Raw genomic sequence first — 20,104 nt, 5'->3', positions numbered from 1 at the left:
ATGGCAGAGAAGCACCATCCTGATCCCCCTTATCCCCCCACACCAAGCCCAGGGTGATGCAATGGGAGGATGCTATGGTGGCTCAGGGGAGGCAGGCCTTGCTCAGTCTGGATGAAAGTGTTGCTGAAAGAAAGTTTCTGGGTTTGATGTCAGATTAGAAGTTATTTGTAGTACAGAAAGTGGGGAAGGATGTTGTCATAGGCAAGAGGAACATGAACAACGATTGAAACTTCTGTGACACCTCTTCAATCACCCCTCATTTCAGAACTGAACTCTCCCTCATCAGTTCTATAACTATATTTTTTTGTTGTTGCTTTGCACCATTACAATACTAACCATATTTAGCCTTGGATTTTAGTTACTTGATTAAAATTATTATTTATCAAGTGCCCAGTAAGTTCCAGGCACTATGCTAAATCTTGTGAAAGTTGTCTCATTTAATCCTCTCCACAACCTTATGGGATGCACATTATTTTACTATCCATTATGCAGATGAGGAAACTGATGCTCAGAGAAACAAACTACCTGAGGTTGCACAGCTATTCTGCTGTGTATAACCATAAACTAGAGCGCTTGATCAAGTCAGTTTCCAGGGTTCTGCACATAGAGATTCCTACTTAGTAAGTTTCAACTGGGACTCCTATGTGCATTTTGTCAAATCACCAAGGTGATTGGGAACCATACTTGGAGGAACACTGAATTCAGAAGGGAAAGATCCGGGACTTACATCTAGACCTGTCAGCTTCCAGAACCTGTTTCTACACTTGCCTGCCCTTTGAGAGGAGCAACATATTACTTACTGTTGTGTCTTACAAAGTCAACTTACAACAGGGCCTTGCATGTTATAAATGTCAAAAAAAAAATTTTGGCTTATTGCTCAGTTTAAAGTGGAGATTCCTATCTTTTTGAAAGAAGGACGCTTTATCTCTCAGAGATGAAATAATTTTGCTTTTATTGCTAATTGATATTTATCTTAATGATAGAGTGTTATGGTTAATTTTATATATCTACCTGACTGGGCCAAATGGTGCCCAGATGTTTGGTTAAACATTATTTCTGGGTGTGCCTGTGAGGGTGTTTCCAGATGAGATTAGCATTTGAATCTGTAGACTAAGTAGAACAGATGGCCCTCTCCAATGTGGGTGGGCATCATCTAATCCTTTGGGAGCCTAAATAGAATAAAAAGAGAGAAAAGGAAAATTCTCTCTCTTTGCTCAACTGCTGAGCTGGGACATTACTCTTCTGTAGCCCTCAGACTGGAACTTACATTATTGATGCTTATGGTTCTCACGCCTCCAGACTTGGACGAGAACTTACATCAGCGTCTTTCCTGGGTCTCCAGCTTGCAGATGGTAGATTGTGGAACTCCTCAGCCTCTGTACCAGCATGAGCCAATTCCTTATAATAAATCTTTTTATATATATAAAAATAGATATAGACATATAGAGATATAGATATGTACCTCTGTATATCTAATATAAAGAGATATAAAGATATAAAAATGTGTAAATGTATATCATATAATATATAAAAGTATATATAAAGATATATATATATATATATAAAGATATATATATATATATATATATATAACGTATATACATATCCTATTGGTTCTGTTACTCTAGAGAACCCTAATACACAGACTTAAATAGTTTTATGATCCTGTATTTTTTCCAAACTGGGTCTCATAAAATTACTATCCCTTCTATGCTGTCAATAACTTTCTACAAACATTTCCAATGCATTTGTCCTGTTGAATTGGTGATTTTCCTAAAACACAAATGTGGCCGTGTCACTCTACTACTTCAATGTCTACTATGACTTCTCATCACTGAAAGGAAAATGGCCACCACAACCGCCTGAGATCTAGGCTTGTCTGAAATCGGATGCCATGTCTCTCTCCAGCCCTTGCTCAACAGCCTCATCTTTGCACCTTGTGTACCAGCCGCTCTGAACTACTTTTGGTTTCTCCAATTTGTGAAACTGTCTCCTCCCTCTTTGTCTGCAGTTCCCTCTGCCCGGGATGCCCTCCCAGCTTTAATCAGCTGACAAATGCCCCTTCTTCTTTTAAGACCTAACTCGAATATCTCTTCCTCTGTGCCTGATTCTCCTAAGCAGAAATTATCATTCTCTCTTTGGTTTCACGTGTCTATGATAGCACATGTTGTTTACAAGCCCATCTTCCTCATTAGACTGTGAATATCTTGAGAGCTGCCAGTGAGTCTGCATCACATCCATACCGTTGGTGCCTGGCACAGAGGGGTTCAGCTGCTTTGTTGAGTAAATTAACAGGAGAGTGAAGGAATGAGTCAAGGTATGAGTGGTTGAAGGCATGTGTCTTTATTTCTCATCTCACATTCAATCCATCAGGAGATCTGTTGGTACTGCCTTCAAAATATTTCCAGAACTTGCTGATTTTTCACCACCTTCACTGCTACCATTCTGGTCTAAGCTATCCTGGCCCCTAGCCAAGATTTCTCCAGTAGCTTCCTAATAGTTCTCTGTGCTTTGATCCTTGATAGCCCCTCAAGTCTATTCTCAATATGGAAGCAAGACTTATCCTTTAAAAGTAGAAATTAGGGGCTGGCCCAGTGGCATAGTGGTTAAGTTCAAGCGCTTCACTTCGGGAGCCTGGGGTTCGCGGGTTCGGATCCCAGGCACGGACCTATACACTGCTCATCAAGCCATGTTGCGGCGGCGTTCCACATACAAAGTAGAGGAAGATTGGCACAGATGTTAGAAATGTAGGAATCAGATCAAAACCCCCCTCTGGCTTCCATTTTGCGCAGAATAAAAGTCCAAGTCTTTTCAGTGGCTTAAGAGACTTTATATGAACCATCACCTCACCTTTCAGTCTCCTACCAGGCCCCGCTTACTTTGTAACCTCATTTCCTACCACTATCCACCTTGCTCACTCCCCTCCAGTCACCCTGGCCTCCTTGCTGTTCCTCAGACGTGCCAGGTTTGCTTCTGTCGTAGGGCTTTTTTTCACTGGCAGTTCCTACTTCCTGAAATGCTCTGCACTCCTTGTCAGCATGGCCCACTCTCCAACTCCTACAAGTCTTTGCTCAAACGGCACCTTCTCAGTGAGCCCAAACTTGAGCAACTTATTTATTATTGTTCTCCTGATTGCCATTTTTTTCTTGATTCTGTAGCACTTGTCATCTTCTAACATACTCTAATTATCTACTATGATAAGTGGTTAATATAGTTTAATTACTAATCATGTTTATTACTGTCTGACTCTCCCTACTAGAATGCAGGCTTTACAGGGACTTGTTCTATTTTGCTCAGTGATACATTCCAATTGGCTGACCAGTGCCTGGAACATAGTAGACACTCGACAAATATGTTTTGAATGACTAAGTGAATGCATGACTACTCTAGGATGTAGGCTTCTTAAGTGCCCTGAACTTGTCAGACTTCATGGTGGAATCCCTAGTCCCCAGTATAGTGCCTGCCACTTAGTAGATGCTCAATAAATACTTGTTGACTGAATGGAGACACATGAATTGGATCTCAAGGGGAAAAAAGCATGTCAGCTAATAATCAGTTGAGTTTATTTAAAATCTCTTGGTGTTTATTTTAACAAAAGCCTTCTTGGAATTCTAACACTAAAATAGGATGTCATTGAGGCCTCTGTGGTTTTAGTGGCTATGACCTTTACCATCATTCTCAGGGTGGCAGGGGGTGTGTGCATGGAGGGCCTTAATTAATCCAACCCTGAGGCTGGGGCGATGTGCTGACAAAAAAATCAGGAAACCTTACAGACCAGCTTCCCTAAAATAACCTTGCAATTGTTCCTAAGTATACCAGAAACTCTAATTTGGGCAGTTTTGGCTTCTCTCAATTGACTCAGAGTACTTTTAGCTAACATCAAATGCTTAACAAATCTGAGTTTCCCACGAGAACCTTCCATTAAGTTTGCATTCTGCCAAGCTACAGAAAAGGAAGGTTTGTGTTTTACAAATAGAGAAAATAGCTTTAACTTTACTTCATTTTTGCAGACTCATGGGTAAATTTTCCAATCCAGCACCAGTCTATGTGATCTGATTTTTGATCAAAATATAATGTCTAACAGGTGGGCTATTTTGGACTCAATCTTTGCCAGGTGGTACGAAATAATGACAAATGATCATAGTGCCTATATATAAATGATCACAGGTCTGTCTGCTTGACCTGTGGTTCAAACCAGCCTTCGTAGAAACCCATTTCCAAACTACGTCCACTGCTGTGATTGAAGGTGGGAATTTTCAAAATTGCTCGGCTCAGTGAACTTGCTGCTCTGGAATTACTTTGAATTGTGGCTTGACTGAGAAGCTTATAGAACAGCGATTTGATATCTGAGTAAATAAATAGCTCCACCAGGTTCATGCATGGACTCTTAAGTGTGGCATTTTTTTAAGCACTAGTGGCTACAGCACCACGAGTGTCCTTATCCAAGACATACTAACTTTACCCCCAGAAAGCAGGATTAAAAACTATTTATCTTTGTATCCACACTGCAAAGTAGTTTTGAACACAAGTTCATTACTTATAAATCTTTAAGAATGAATAAATAAACTGCAAATTTCTTTCAGAATCATTAAAGGAAAATTATCACTGCTTAAACTAGATATGATTCTTTTCAAAGCCATATAATGATAATATATTTTTTTCTTACTTTGTTTTGCAGGAAGCTGAGAGATGTTCTTCACTGTGGTAATTATCTATGAGCATAAGTGGCTAATATTTTTGTTCCCCTTTGCCTTTACGGTTTTTGATATTCCATTTCTGTTTTAATATCTTACTATGTTTTCCAGAATCATACTGTCTTTTAGTTTCAAAACTATTTTTGGAAATAAATTGGGTATACAATACAATAATAAAAATTAATACATTAGATGTATGATAGTTCTTCAGTTCAATTTCCAACTAGGAAAATATAGCAAAATGTTTGCTTTCATAACTAAAAATATATTTTTGTATATATTTGATATGATAAGTTAAAAAGAAACAACTCATTTCAATAAGAATTTATTCCATACCTTCTGCATACAAGGCATTGTGCTAAATGATGGGTTAAGAAATGATTAAGGCAAGTCTAGATCGGGAGATACACACTCCTATTGGCAGCTGCAAAACAATGTGGTGATGATTCCATTTGTATGAAATATACAGAGTCAGAAAATCCATAGAGACAGGAAGCAGATTAGTGGCTGCCAGGGGCTGGGGGTGGAGGGAATAGGGAGTGGCTACTTGATGGGTATGTGGTTTCCTTTTGGAGTGATGAAAATTTTCTGGAACTAGATAGTGGCAATGATTGTACGACATTGTAATTACTAAATGTCACTAATGGCAAATTTTATGTTATGTGTATTTTACTACAATAGTTTTTTTTTAAATATTAAAACAACAAACAAAAATCCCAATGTGGTGAGGACAACTGATTCATTCATTCATTCAGTAAATACTTACTGAGTGCTGACTATGTGTTAGTCACTGTCTTAGGCACTGGGAACAAAATGCTGAGCAAAGCCAGACATTATTATTCTCTCAGGGATGATGTCTAGAAGAGAGACAGAAAATTAACAAATAATTTTATAACGAAGAAACTCAACCTAATCAGAGGTTTTGGACAAGGGTTAGGGAAGCTTATCCAGGGAAGGAACCATTGATCTGTGTTCTGAAGGATGAATAGAAGCTAGAAGGGACTGAGGTGGAGGGATGGGTAGGAGATAGAGCTTGCCAGGAAGAAGGATTAGTGTGTGCAAACGACGGATAGTAAAGAAAAGAGAAAGTGCTCTGTGATAAGGCTTGAGGAGGAGGCAGGGAACAAATCATACAGGGCATTTGAAGGATTGGGAGGCCCTGGAGGAGGGCAGGTGGGCTGAGGTGGAGAGACCATGGGGAATACGCTAGACTTTCTTGGAGTTACTGCCGTGGGCAAGACGGAGATGGGGGAGAAGGTGGTGGGTATAAAGACAGTGTGAAGGATATTTAGAAGGTTAGTGAGATAGCACATGGTGATGGATTGCACCTAGGATTGTAGAGAAGCAGGCAGGGAGAGAGGTGGGGAGGGAGGGGGCGGGAAGTAGGGAGAGAGAGAGAGAGAGGCAAGCCTGTCCCTCAGCTTTCTGGATTGCAGATCTGAGTGACTGGCAGTGCCGCTCTGAGACCGCTAGCGCTCCAGAGGCACCCTTTGGAGATGAAGGGAGGTGGTGTGGAAGACCAGAGAAGAATGCACTTAGCAGCGGAGGTGGGTCACATTGACTCAAATGGGCACTTGGGCACAGCTTTGCCTCAATGAGTCTTGCGTAAGAATTTTTCCTATGCTCTTTGGAGTTGCAATTAATAATCAACAATAGGTCCATATTGCAGTGACAGCTACATATTTTTTGTAACTTGTTAAAATATATATTAACTGTCTAGTAAAGAGTACATAGTTCTGTTATCCTTAGCCAACACTTTAATTTTTTTTAAAGTTACGAGTATAAAATAATAATAAAAGGAAACAGAAAGATACCAGTTATTGAGTTTCTACTCTGTATCGGGTGCTATGCTAGGCACATATTACGTATATTATTTTACTTTTATTTATTTATTTTTTTACTTTCCTCCAGAGATTTATTTTTTTATTTTTGTTTTTTAAATTTTTTGTTTATTGCAGTAACATTGGTCTACAAGATTGTACAAATTTCAGGTGTACATTACCACACCTCTACCCCTGCATGGACCTCTCATGCTCACCACCCAAACACCAATCACAACCCATCACCACACACATGTGCTGAATTAACCCTTTTGCCCTCCTCCTTCCCCTCCTCCCCTCTGGTAACGACCAATCCAATCTCTGTCTCTATGTGTTCGTTTGTTGTTGTTATTATCTACTACTTAATGAGTGAGATCATACGGTATTTGACCTTCTCCCTCTGACTTATTTCACTATGCATAATACCCTCAATGTCCATCCATGTTGTCACAAATGGCTGGATTTCATCGTTTCTTATGGCTGAGTAGTATTCCATTGTGTACACAGAGTAGATATTTCCCCCAATTTTAAAGATGAGGAAACAAAAGCTCAGAGTAAAATAGTAAATTATTTGTGAATACTACAAATACTACTGAATTACAAATACAGGTAATAAGTAGGAGAGGTAGGATTTAAAATCAGGTCTCTGGTTGCCTACCAAGATTCACACTCACCCAACTACACTGACATTTTTCTGACTTCAATCATTCCTGTGTCACTTTCACAATTTTTACTACATATGGGCACCACTTATACTAATATTTCCTTAATATTTTTCTTTGAATTCGCTCATCTTTTTTATTAACTCACATTAATATATTTTATAAGGACAACACTTTATATTACTACCATGAATGGAAAATCAGTGCAACCATGAAGGAATCATAAAAGGCAAATGGAGGGGCCAGCCCCGGTGGCCTAGAGGTTAAGTTTGGTGTGCTCCACTTCGGCAGCCTAGGTTCAGTTCCCAAGCGCAGACCTATACCACTTGTCTGTCAGTGGCCGTGCTGTGGTGGTGGCTCACATACAAAAATAGGAAGATTGGCAGTGGGTGTTAGCTTAGGGCAAATCTTCCTCAACAAAAAAATAAATAGAAAAGGCAAATGGAAACCATAAAAGTTATAATTAAACAAAGTGACATTACTGAATTCTACTACATGCTGATGTTTTCTGTTGAAATTCTGAGTTTAATGCCTGTTACCTCTCTGTTAAAAAGAAGGATTAGGAAATTCAGAGAGCTGTTCAAGAGAAGTAACATACTGAGAGACGATCCTTGATAACTATCACAGGGAACAGAAAAAGAAATAATTTCCTCATCATGCAACTCAATATTATTCACTGCTGTGAACCAACTTAAACCATTTTACATGCTACTGGCATAAAATGTCCATGGTTGGGGAGCCACTGAACTATCCCACACTACTTCTATTTGGATATCTACACTTTGGAATTTCTCTTGATATTGGTTCAACTAACATCTGTATTCAAGATCATGAAGCCCAGAGAGTATGCAGCAGTTAAAGTTGACTCTTTTAAAGAAATTATTCTGAATAGGGTCTAATATAGACCTATCGGCTACGCAAGCATAAAAGAGAAAGGAGTAGGCAAATGAAATCTCAGTTCTTATAGCATTTTATGAAATTTACCTCAAGATGGAATATTTTCAAAGCTGATTTTAAAAAGTAAGCTTTCATCACTTGGGAAGCCACCACATTACCATAAATGAAATTCTAAAACTTCAGAGATCCTTAAAGCATCATGGCCCTGAGTCCAGGAAGATGAGTCCACAAAGACAAGTCAAAGCTCCAAGCAGAGGAGGCACTTAGGCCCGTTTGAAGAAAGGAAGAAACAAGCCTACCTTCCTTGGCATTCAGTGAAGGGAGTGGGAAGCAACAAGTGCCTTTTTGAGGAAAGAACAGATGGAAGGAAAATTAAGCAAAGTTAAAAAACATCGTTGTGGTTTGTTCCACAAAAACCAGCAGAGCTGTGGTTTCTCTGGAGCCAGAGATTTGAAACATAAGGAAAATAGAGCTCACATTACACAGTACTCAAGAGTTTAATGCACAAAGCAATGATTCTAATGAAGGTCTGGCTAATTCCCTCTCTGTCTCAGAGATGAGCAAAGGGACTGAGAGGTATCTAAACCTATAACGGCATGTATTAACCCAGTCTGAATGATTTACTGTTACCATATTTGGGCCGACTTGGAGTGCAGGAGAGGGAAAAAAAGATGAAGAAAAACAAGCTTACCCATAAAAAGAAATCGTAGAACTCCATGTCCCAACAAGTGGATTAGAATGTTAACATTGTTTTTTATAGCCTAATAAATGTCTTTCATAAAAATTGCTGAAAACACACTCCCTAGATCTCTTTATTAGATTGAAAACGAGATATTGATCAGAAGGAGGAATTGATCAAGAAAGCAGGTTAGAAGGAAACCAGGTCTCAAATTATATAAAAATATATTGACTGTCTTTTTAAACTTCATAATCCAGTACAATAAGTATTTTTATACATATGATGGAAATGAGACTAGAGAAATTAGGTAAGCTGTGTGAAGACACACAGCTGAAAGATGTTGTAATGCGGACTTAAAACCCACCTGAATCTAAAGCCTTTGTTCTTTCAACCAAGCCCCCAAGTCTTCTCTAACTACTTACACCAGCTCAACTGAAATGGTCCATCTGCTACTAATATTACATTTAAAATTTTATGGATTCACAAAACAAAGAATGATGATGATTTTGACCTTCATTTTTAGGACATTGCAAAACTGTGTAGGCAGCAACATTATGGTCCTACATACTCTACAGATGACAAAAATAAGGCTCAGGTGTCTTGCTCAAGATGCTGTAACTAACGAGTGTAGTTCTGGTCATCCACTTCAAATCTCATGTGGTTCCCTCCAATCACAGTAATTATTGGCTAAGGATGGCCAAAAAATGGCTTGAATGATTACTATCAAATGTGTTTTATTAGTGCTCATCTGTAATACTGGAACAATCACTTTTAAAGATCAAATTACTGTTTGGGGGATTGAGCTCTTCTTCAAAGTAGAAATTCAGAATTCAGTTGTCTTTGCTCTCTTGAACAAGTGTGTTTGTAGGTAATCAAGGCGTCTATTGAGCGTGCCTTAGTTTGTTAACTCTTTCATCCAGTGAGCACAAAGAAATGGAAGAAGGAAATGAAGATGATAGGGTCTTGATCTTCAAGCTGCTCACGGTGTCATGGATCTCTGCAGACAAGAAACATATTTATAAACCGAGGAATCTCTTTATGAAAAGATTGTGCAGAGCTATTGGGCCCACCTAAAGTAGGGGCCAGCCAGGGGTCTATCAGGTGTAAGCACAGAAGACTAGGTCAGAAATGAGGAGGAAAAGGTCAAGGCAGTTGTTAGAATACAGTTGAGTCCTCCATTTGTAGTGAAAATAACTTGAGACTCAACAGTTTGAGTGTGTGGTCATGGATCCACAGATTATGACTCCCCTCACTCCAGTACCACCATGTGTAGCGGGCACCTTTTTCATTATCCTTTGAATCCTTATATCTTGGTGATTAACAAATGTTTTAGAATTGAAAACCTCCTAATTTAATTCTTTCCTCTCCATTTTCACTGCCACTGCTTTTAGTTTATTTTTCATCATTTCCTTCTCTGCAACAACCTCCAATGTCTCCCTGTACTTTCCCAACTTCCATATAAGTGAGGTTGATAATTTAAAAAACAATAACCCGACAACGGCACTTCCTTGATTAAAATTCTTTCATGGTTCTCTATTGCCTGAAAGATAAAGTCCAAACTTCATAATATGTGTTCTGCCACATGCCCAGATGGGTGAGCAGTGTGGGGTAGGTTGCCAGGAGACTGAAGAAAAGACCCGGAGACGGTGAATGAAACATATAGGTTTATTGGGAATTACAGGGAATATCCAGTGATGGCTGGCTGGACAGAAGTGTGCACCCGCTATGGCCCCCTGAGAGAAGCTTGCTTAAGTATGCAGAGGAACAAAGGCTGCATGCTTGCAAAGGGGGACTGTCCCTGTATGACCTGCACTCCAAGGACCAGAGCTCCCCCGGAGGGCCTCCGTGTTACCTCAGACTGCGACAGTCTTTGTGCTAACTATCCCACGAGAAACAGCTGGGTTGGCTAAGCCCAGGACTATTATCATCATGAGTGCTGGTGTGTAGCCCAGACAAGGGACTTTAAGGACACATGGTTTAAAGGGTACGTAAGCTACTGCCCTTACAATATGCCACACAAAGTCCTACATGATCTGATCCCATTCTATCCTTTTTTTTCTTCTGTTTTCCCACATTGCAGCCTACATTCCAGTGTATTGAACCAGTTATAGTTTCCTGAACAAGCCCTTTGTGCCTTCTTGAATGCGAGTTTTTTTCTGGAATCCTCCTATACCCCTTGTTTTTTTTTTTTTTTTATTGATGTTTCAATGGTTTCCAACATTGTGAAATTTTGGGTTGTACATTTTTGTTTGTCCATCACCATATATATGACTCCCTTCACCCCTTGTGCCCACCCCCCTCCCCCACTGCCCCTGGTAACCACAGTCCAGTTTTCTCTGTCCATGTGTTGGTTTATATTCCACATATGAGTGAGATCATACAGTGTTTGTCTTTCTCTTTCTGGCTTATTTCACTTAACATAATACGCTCCAGGCCCATCCATGTTGTTACAAATGGGACGATTTTGTCTTTTTTTATGGCTGAGTAATATTCCATTGTATATATATACCACATTTTCCTAATCCAATCGTCAGTCGAGGGACACTTAGGTTGCTTCCACTTCTTGGTTATGGTGAATAATGCTGCAATGAACATAGGGGTGCATAAGCCTCTTTGGATTGTTGATTTCAGGTGCGTTGGATAGATTCCCAGTAGTGGGATGGCTGGATCATAGGGCATCTCTATTTTTAATTCTTTGAGGAATCTCCATACCGTTTTCCATAGAGGCTGCACCAATTTGCATTCCCACCAGCTGTGTATGAGGGTTCCTGTTTCTCCACATCCTCTCCAACATTTGTTGTTTTTTGTCTTGGTGATTATAGCCATTCTAACGGGCGTGAGGTGGTATCTTAGTGTTGTTTTGATTTGCATTTCCCTGATGATTAGTGATGTTGAGCATCTTTTCATGTGCCTATTGGCCATCTGTATATCTTCCTTGGAGAAGTGTCTGTTCATTTCCTCTGCCCATTTTTTGATCGGGTTGTTTGTTTTTTTGTTGTTCAGTTGTGTGAGTTCTTTATATATTATGGAGATCAACCCCTTGTCAGATGTATGTTTTGCAAATATTCTCTCCCAGCTGGTTCGTTGTCTGTTCATCTTGATTCTGGTTTCATTTGTCTTATAAAAGCTCTTTAATCTGATAAAGTCCCACTTGTTTATTTTTTCTTTAGTTTCCCTAGTCTGGGTAGGCATGTCATCTGAAAAGATTCCTTTAAAACCAATGTCAAATAGTGTGTTGCCTATATTTTCTTCTATGAGTTTTATAGTTTCAGGTCTCACCTTCAGGTCTTTGATCCATTTTGAGTTAATTTTTGTGAATGGCGATAACACATGGTCCACTTTCATTCTTTTGCATGTGGCTGTCCAGTTTTCCCAACACCATTTATTGAAGAGACTTTCCTTTCTCCATCGCATGTTCTTAGCACCTTTGTCAAAAATTAGCTGTCCGTATATGTGTGGTTTTATTTCTGGGCTTTCAATTCTATTCCATTGATCTGTGTGTCTGTTTTTGTACCAGTACCATGCTGTTTTGATTACTATTGCTTTGTAGTATGTTTTGAAGTCAGGGATTGTGATGCCTCCTGCTTTGTTCTTTTTTTTTAGGATTTCTTTAGCTATTCGGGGTCTTTTGTTGCCCCATATAAATTTTAGTATTCTTTTTTCTATTTCTGTGAAGAATGTCATTGGGATTCTGATTGGGATTGCATTGAATCTGTAGATTGCTTTAGGTAATATAGACATTTTAACTATGTTTATTCTTCCAATCCACGTGCATGGGATATCTTTCCATTTCTTTATGTCATCATGGATTACTTTCAATAATGTCTTGTAGTTCTCATTGTATAGGTCCTTCACCTCCTTGGTAAGATTTATTCCTAGGTATTTTATTCTTTTTGATGCAATTGTAAATGGTATTATCTTTTTGAGCTCTCTTTCTGTTAGTTCATTATTAGCATATAGAAATGCAACTGATTTTTGTAGATTGATTTTGTACCCTGCAACTTTGCTGTAGTTGTTGATTGTTTCTAATAGTTTTCCAACAGATTCTTTAGGGTTTTCAATATATACAATCATGTCATCTGCAAATAGTGAGAGTTTCACTTCTTCGTTACCTATTTGGATTCTTTTTATTCCTTTTTCTTGCCTAATTGCTCTGGCCAAAACCTCCAGTACTATGTTGAACAGGAGTGGTGAGAGTGGGCAGCCCTGCCTCGTTCCTGTTCTCTGAGGAATGGCTTTCAGTCTTTCCCCGTTGAGTATGATGTTGGCTGTGGGTTTGTCATATATGGCCTTTATTATGTTGAGGTACTTTCCTTCTATTCCCATTTTATTGAGAGTTTTTATCATAAATGGATGTTGTATCTTGTCAAATGCCTTCTCTGCGTCTATTGAGATGATCATGTGATTTTTATTCTTTGTTTTGTTGATGTGATGTATCACGTTGATTCATTTGCAGATGTTGAACCATCCCTGCGTCCCTGGTATAAATCCCACTTGATCATGGTGTATGATCTTTTTAATGTATTGTTGTATTCGGTTTGCCAATATTTTGTTGAGGATTTTTGCATCAATGTTCATCAGCGATATTGGCCTGTAATTTTCTTTCTTTGTATTGTCTTTGTCTGGTTTTGGTATCAGGGTGATGTTGGCCTCGTAGAATGAATTAGGAAGTGTTCCATCTTCCTCTATTTTTTGGACTAGTTTGAGAAGGATGGGTATTAAATCTTCTTTGAATGTTTGGTAAAATTCACTGGAGAAGCCATCTGGTCCTGGACTTTTATTTTTTGGGAGGTTTTTGATTACTATTTCAATCTCTTTACTTGTTATTGGTCTATTCAGATTCTCCATTTCTTCTTGGTTCAATTTTGGGAGGTTGTATAAGTCTAAGAATTTATCCATTTCTTCTAGATTGTCCAATTTGTTGGCATATAATTTCTCATAGTATTCTCTTATAATCCTCTGTATTTCCGTGGTATTCGTTGTAATTTCTTCTCTTTCATTTCTAATTTTATTTACTTGAGCCTTTTCTCTTTTTTTCTTAGTAAGCCTGGCTAAGGGTTTGTCGATTTTGTTTATCTTCTCGAAGAACCAACTCTTTGTTTCATTAATCCTTTCTACTGTTTTTTTGGTCTCAATTTCATTTATTTCTGCTCTGATTTTTATTATTTCTCTCCTTCTGCTGGCTTTGGGCTTTGTTTATTCTTCTTTTTCTAGTTCTGTTAGGTGTAATTTAAGGTTGCCTATTAGGGCTTTTTCTTGTTTGTTAAGGTGGGCTTGTATCGCTATGAGTTTCCCTCTCAGGACCGCTTTTGCTGCATCCCATATGGTTTGATATGGCATATTATCATTTTCATTTGTTTCCAGATAGTTTTTGATTTCTCCTTTAATTTCATCAATGATCCATTGGTTGTTCAGTAGCATGTTGTTTAATCTCCACATTTTTGTCACTTTCCCAGTTTTTTTTTCATGGTTCATTTCCAGTTTCATAGCCTTATGGTCTGAAAAGATGCTTGTTATGATTTCAATCTTCTTAAATTTATTGAGGCTTGCTTTGTTTCCCAACATATGGTCTATCCTAGAGAATGTTCCATGCGCGCTTGAGAAGAATGTGTAGTCAGCTGTTTTTGGATGGAGTGCTCTGTATATGTCTACTAGGTCCATCTCGTCCAGTTTTTCATTTAAGTCTACTATTTCTTTATTGACTTTTTGTCTGGATGATCTATCCATTGCTGTAAGTGAGGTGTTAAGACCCCCTTACTATTATTGTGTTGTTGTTGATTTCTCCTTTTAGGTTTGTTAATAGTTGCTTTATGTACATTGGTGCTCCTATGTTGGGTGCATATATATTTATAAGTGATATGTCTTCTTGATGGAGTGTCCCTTTTATCATTATATATTTCCCTTCTTTGTCTTTCTTAACCTGTTTTATCTTGAAGTCTACTTTGTCTGATATGAATATGGCAACACCTGCTTTCTTTTGTTTGCCATTAGCTTGGAGTATTGTCTTCCATCCTTTCACTCTGAGCCTGTGCTTGTCTTTAGTGCTAAGATGTGTTTCCTGAAGGCAGCATATTGTTGGGTCTTTCTTTTTAATCCATCCTGCCACTCTGTATCTTTTGATTGGAGAGTTCAATCCATTTACATTTAGGGTAATTATTGATATATGAGGGCTTAATGTTGCTGTTTTGTCACTTATTTTCTGGTTCTTTTGCATTTCCTTTGTTTCTTGTCCCATTTGTTTTGGACTGCCAATTCAGTTTGGTTGTTCTGTCTTATGACTCTTCTAGTTTTCTCTTTGTTTATCATATGTGGTTTTGTTTTGATTATTTATTTAGTGGTTACCTTAAGGTTTGGGCAAAAAATCTTGTGTATGAGATAGTCCATTATCTGGTGGCCTCCTATTTCCTTATACTAAGTCAATTCAGTCACTTTCCTCTTCCCCTTCTAAGTTGTTCTTGTTATACCTTATTCTATCTTGTGTTGTGGCTGTGTGTTTACAGTGATGAGGTTAAATTTATTTTTGGTGAATTTCTTCCTTTGATCTTTGAATTTAGTATTTAAGTGGTTGCTAACCTATTCCGGTAAAGATCTACTATTTTTCTTAGTTTGTCTACCTACTTTTCTCCTTGCTCCAAGCTTTGTGTTCCCTTTCTCTTCTTTTTTTCAGGCTTGAGGGCCTTCTTGAGTATTTCTTGTAGTGGGGGTCTCGTGGCCATGAACTCCCTTAGCTTTTGTTTATCTGGGAGAGTTACTATTTCTCCATCATATTTGAAGGATATTTTTGCTGGATAGAGTATTCTTGGCTGAAAGTTTTTGTCTTTCAGTATTTTGAATATATCATTCCAGTCTCTTCTAGCCTGTAAAGTTTCTGTTGAGAAATCCGCTGAGAGCCTGATGGGAGTTCCTTTGTACGTTATTTTTTGTTTTTGTCTAGCTGCCTTTAATATGGTTTCTTTGTCGTTGACCCTGGCTAGCCTTACCACTAGGTGTCATGGTGAAGGCCTTTGTCTGTTAATATATATAGGTGTCCTGTTGGCTTCGCTTACTGGTATTTCCTGCTCCTTCCCCAGATTTGGGAAATTCTCAGCTATTATTTCCTTGAATAGGCTCTCTGTTCCTCTTTCCCTCTCCTCTCCCTCAGGAATACCTATAATTCTTATGTTACATTTTCTAATAGAGTCAGATATTTCTCGGAGTCTTTCTTCATTTCTTTTTAGTCTTAGTTCTCTCTCCTCTTCCATCTAGAGTATATCTGTATTCCTATCCTCTAAGGTGCTAATTCTTTCCTCCATATTGTCAGCTCTGTTCTTTAGAGATTCCAGATTCTCCTTTATCTCCTCCATTGTGTTATTCATCTCCATCAGCACTGATTGGTTTTTCTTTATGATTTCAATCTCTTTTGTGAAGAAACTCCTAATCTCATTGAATTGTTTGTCTGTGTTGTCTTGTATTTCGTTGAGTGTTTTTATGATAGCTATTTTGAAATCTCTGTCATTTAGTTTATGGATTTCTGTGTCTTCGGGGTTGATTTCTGGGTGCTTGTCATTTTGTTTCTGGTCTGATGATTTCATATATTTTTGCATTGTGGTTCCTGTGTTGGTTTTGTTTTTCCTCATCCTGGAAATCTCTGGTTGCAAGTTCCACCTGCCTCCACTATCTGGTGGTAAAGGGCTGTGTAGTCTAAGCCCCCTGCGCTCTGCCCCGGTTTTTCTGCTGCGATCCGCAGTTTTTGTTTTGTTTTGTTTTGTTTTTTCCCGCTGCAATCCACGGGTCCAGTCGTTTGATCAGGTCTGCCGCGGATCGCTTGGTCTGGTCTGTCGCGGATCACTTGGTCTGGTCTGCCGCGGATCACTAGGTCTGGTCGTTTGAGCTGCAGAGTCCGGTTTTTGGGGAGGGGGGAGCTCTCTCTTTTGTCCTCTGGGTCCCTAACATGGGAGGCTTCTCATTTGCCCCTCTTTATCCGCTCTCTGTGGTGCTCAGATGTTGATGGTAGCCCTGTGGCTCCTCTGAGTCCTCTGTGCTGGAGTTTCCCACTGGCTGAGAGAGTCCGAAGAGCCACGATTTCCCCGCCGAGGGCCGCCCCTCTCCCCTCTCTGGGACCCGCGCGGACCGGGATCGCTGATCTGATGGGGAGGGAGAGGAGTTCTCCTTACCTCTCCCCACTTCCTCCAGGGGCCCAGCACGTTCCGCTCTCAGATGTGTGGCAGTGTGGATCCCTCCGCTCTAGCTTTTCACTGTCTGGGATTCCGTTGTTGGTCTGTGACTGTTCCTTTTGTTGTATCTTGTCGGGGGAAGAGTTCACGGGAAACTCACTCCGCCATGATGCTGACGTCACTCTCCCCCTTGTCTTTTTGACAAGCTTCTACTCATATTTCTAGGCCTCTCCTATGAAGCTATTCATGATAGCCCCAAGCTGAATTGTCACAATGGTAACAGATACATATTTCCATAACTTCTGTCTGTTAGAGTTACCTGTCTTCTCAATGTCCATAGCATCTTGTAAATATTTTTATCACAACATTTAACACACTATACTCTAATCATTGATTTACCATTTTTTTTCACCAAACTGGATAGTGAGCTTCTGACATACAAGGATCATGTCTTATATATTCTGTGTTTCCATTGGCTAGCACAGTTTTTGGAACAAAGCAGATGCTCAAAAATATTTGTGAAAATGAACAAATCAATGGGTGGCAAATACTTAGAATCTAGGAAGAATGGATGTATGCATTCTGAGAAACTAAACTCTTGTTCTCATTTATCTCTAACACTTGTTCCTCCTCCAATCTTCCCTCATTACAGTAAGTGACAACTGCTGAAGAAGCTTGCTTAGGCCAGAAACTTAGAGTTCATACTTGATTCCTCATTTATTCTTCTCCAATTCATTACCAAAACCCATACAAATTACATTGCAAATAGCCCTTTAATTTATCAGCTCTTCTCCATCTCCATTGCCACTATAGTTCAGTCTGCCATTATCTCTTTCCTGAATTGCTGCACTAGCCTTGTAACTTGTCTCCTTCCAATCACTCTGCCCGCTCTCTATTCCGATCCATTCTCCATATTGTAGCAAGAGTGATCTTTTCTAAATGTACATCAGATCTTGTCATTCCCCTGCTTAAAACCCTGCTTTCCATTGTTCTTAAACAACTTCTTTCCAATACCCAATCATATCCTACATGCTTACCTATCTAATCAATTCTTATCCAACTCTCCCTTTTGATCACTTGGCTCCATCCCTTTGGCCTTCCTGAACTTTCTTCACCATGCCAATCTCTTTAGCACCTTAGGTCTTCCTACTTGCTGGTCCATCTCTCCACGTCAGTCTTCAACTCAGTCTTCCCATGTCTTCCACATCACATTTAAATTGAATTTCAGAGAGGCCTTTCCATAAATTCTCAGTCTTGTAGCCATCACTCCCAAACCCTAGAAATTCTCTTAGAACAACATGATCTTCTTCTCTTCTTCTTTTTTTTTTTTTTTGCCTAGCACTTGTCTGTATTGCTAGACATATATTTCTTTGAGTGTCGACTAGATGGCAAGCTTCATGCAGGTAAGAGACCATGTTTATTCTATACAGCATTCTATAACCTCTATCACAATGCCTTCACATTAAACACATGTTAATAGAATAAACTTACCTAAACTTGTTTACTCATCTGTAAAATGGGAATAGCCATATTTACCTTATAAGCTTTTAAGAATTAGATGAGTTAATATATATGATGGCTCTGAATAACTATAAGTTATTCTAATGAGACAAAAATAGTCTCTCACACCTTTGCAAAGAAACTGCTATGATTTGATTAAGTAGATTTCTATGATGTCGCCTCAAGGTCAGAAATAGGATCCAGGGATGGAAGTTCTAGGAAAGTAGTCTCCTATCACCGTAAACTAAGAACTGTTAAAGTCTTAAGTACAATCCAACCATGGAATATACTGACACTGAGGTAATAAGTTCTCCAAGACTAGAGGATGTTGCTGATGTATTAAAGACTAGACTAGACAACTCTTATGCCTTTTGCAAACTCATGGATTCTCTAATTATAGAGAGCAGCAACAAAGACAAAAGGACCACAAGTTTGCACAGGAAACTCAGAAGGTAAAGGTTCATACACAGCTCCCTGAGGCTTGCTACACAGGAAAGCAATGGAGGGAATATTCTGGTTTAAAATTTTCCAAGGAAAATCTGAGTGAGACATTGTTTTCAATAAGCAGGTCTTCAAAATATAGCTCTAAGGAAACAGCATGAAGATGACCATATTCCTTCTTTAGAGTTACAAAGGTAAACAAAGTGGTGAAAGGTCTCTAATTCTTAGATTAGGAAGCCTATGATCAGGGAAACTTGTTCAGGTAAAATTCCATACTGCCCTTATAATTGTTCCCAAGGAGAATATGCGAAAATTAAAAAAAAAAAAAAAAAGCTAATTTTTACAAAGTGATGTAGACTAAAATTTAAGTGAGAAAAACAAAAAAGAAACCATTTTTATCCTACCAGAAGGACATGCAAGCATAGACAACAAGAGATGAAGAAGACAGCAGTGCCTGAATCCTTAGCTCTAGTCTGAGAAATCAGATCTCAGCCACAATGTCATAATATTTCAGGGTAATTCAGTCAATACAGAGGTTCACCACAAGGGATTTGTTACTGATTTCTAAGTACAAAAGAGTGAGAATAATTTATTTTTAAAAGTAATGTTACTGAAAGTGCAACTAATCTTCCACCATGGGGTGTTAGTTGAACATTAGGATTTTAGATCCTCACCATACTTCCCTTGCAGTCCTGTCTGAGACTTAGAATTAGACCTAAAAGTAAATAAAAGTTTCTGCCAGATCTTTGTAAGAGTGAGCAGGGTCTGTTAAAAGATAGATGAACTGTGGAATTGTTCTATTTCTTATGGATCCATTGGGCATATTCTGATCATAGTGTTGGGACACTGTGGTTTTTGCTGTTATAGTTGTTGCTCAGTGTCCATTCTTCCTGCTTCATATGAACAAACTCTGAATTTCCTTCAGAGAACTGTCCTTCTCACATTTCTATCCACAGCAGTTGACCCCACCCTCACCTTCAGTTCCTGGTTTAAACTCATCTGCAAAGTCTAACTCCAAGTCCATTACAATTGGTTCAGGGAAGATCATGTGACCCAATTCTGGCCACTAAGATAAGAGAAGAGGTTTGCTGGAGGCTCCTGGGAAAGAAGCATCCTTGGTGTCCTGAGAGAGACTGGAAGAATCTCCATTCTTCCTGCTGAAGGAACTGAGAAGCATGTAGCCCCTGGAGCTGCTGATAGTCCTTGTATAAACATAGAAGAAAAGTTTTCGAATGGCACTGACACAATGGAGAGCAGA

This window comes from Diceros bicornis, chromosome 13, assembly GCF_020826845.1.
Source record: "Diceros bicornis minor isolate mBicDic1 chromosome 13, mDicBic1.mat.cur, whole genome shotgun sequence".
NCBI classification, from domain to species: Eukaryota; Metazoa; Chordata; class Mammalia; order Perissodactyla; family Rhinocerotidae; genus Diceros; species Diceros bicornis.
Note: the sequence above shows the minus strand (reverse complement) of the source record.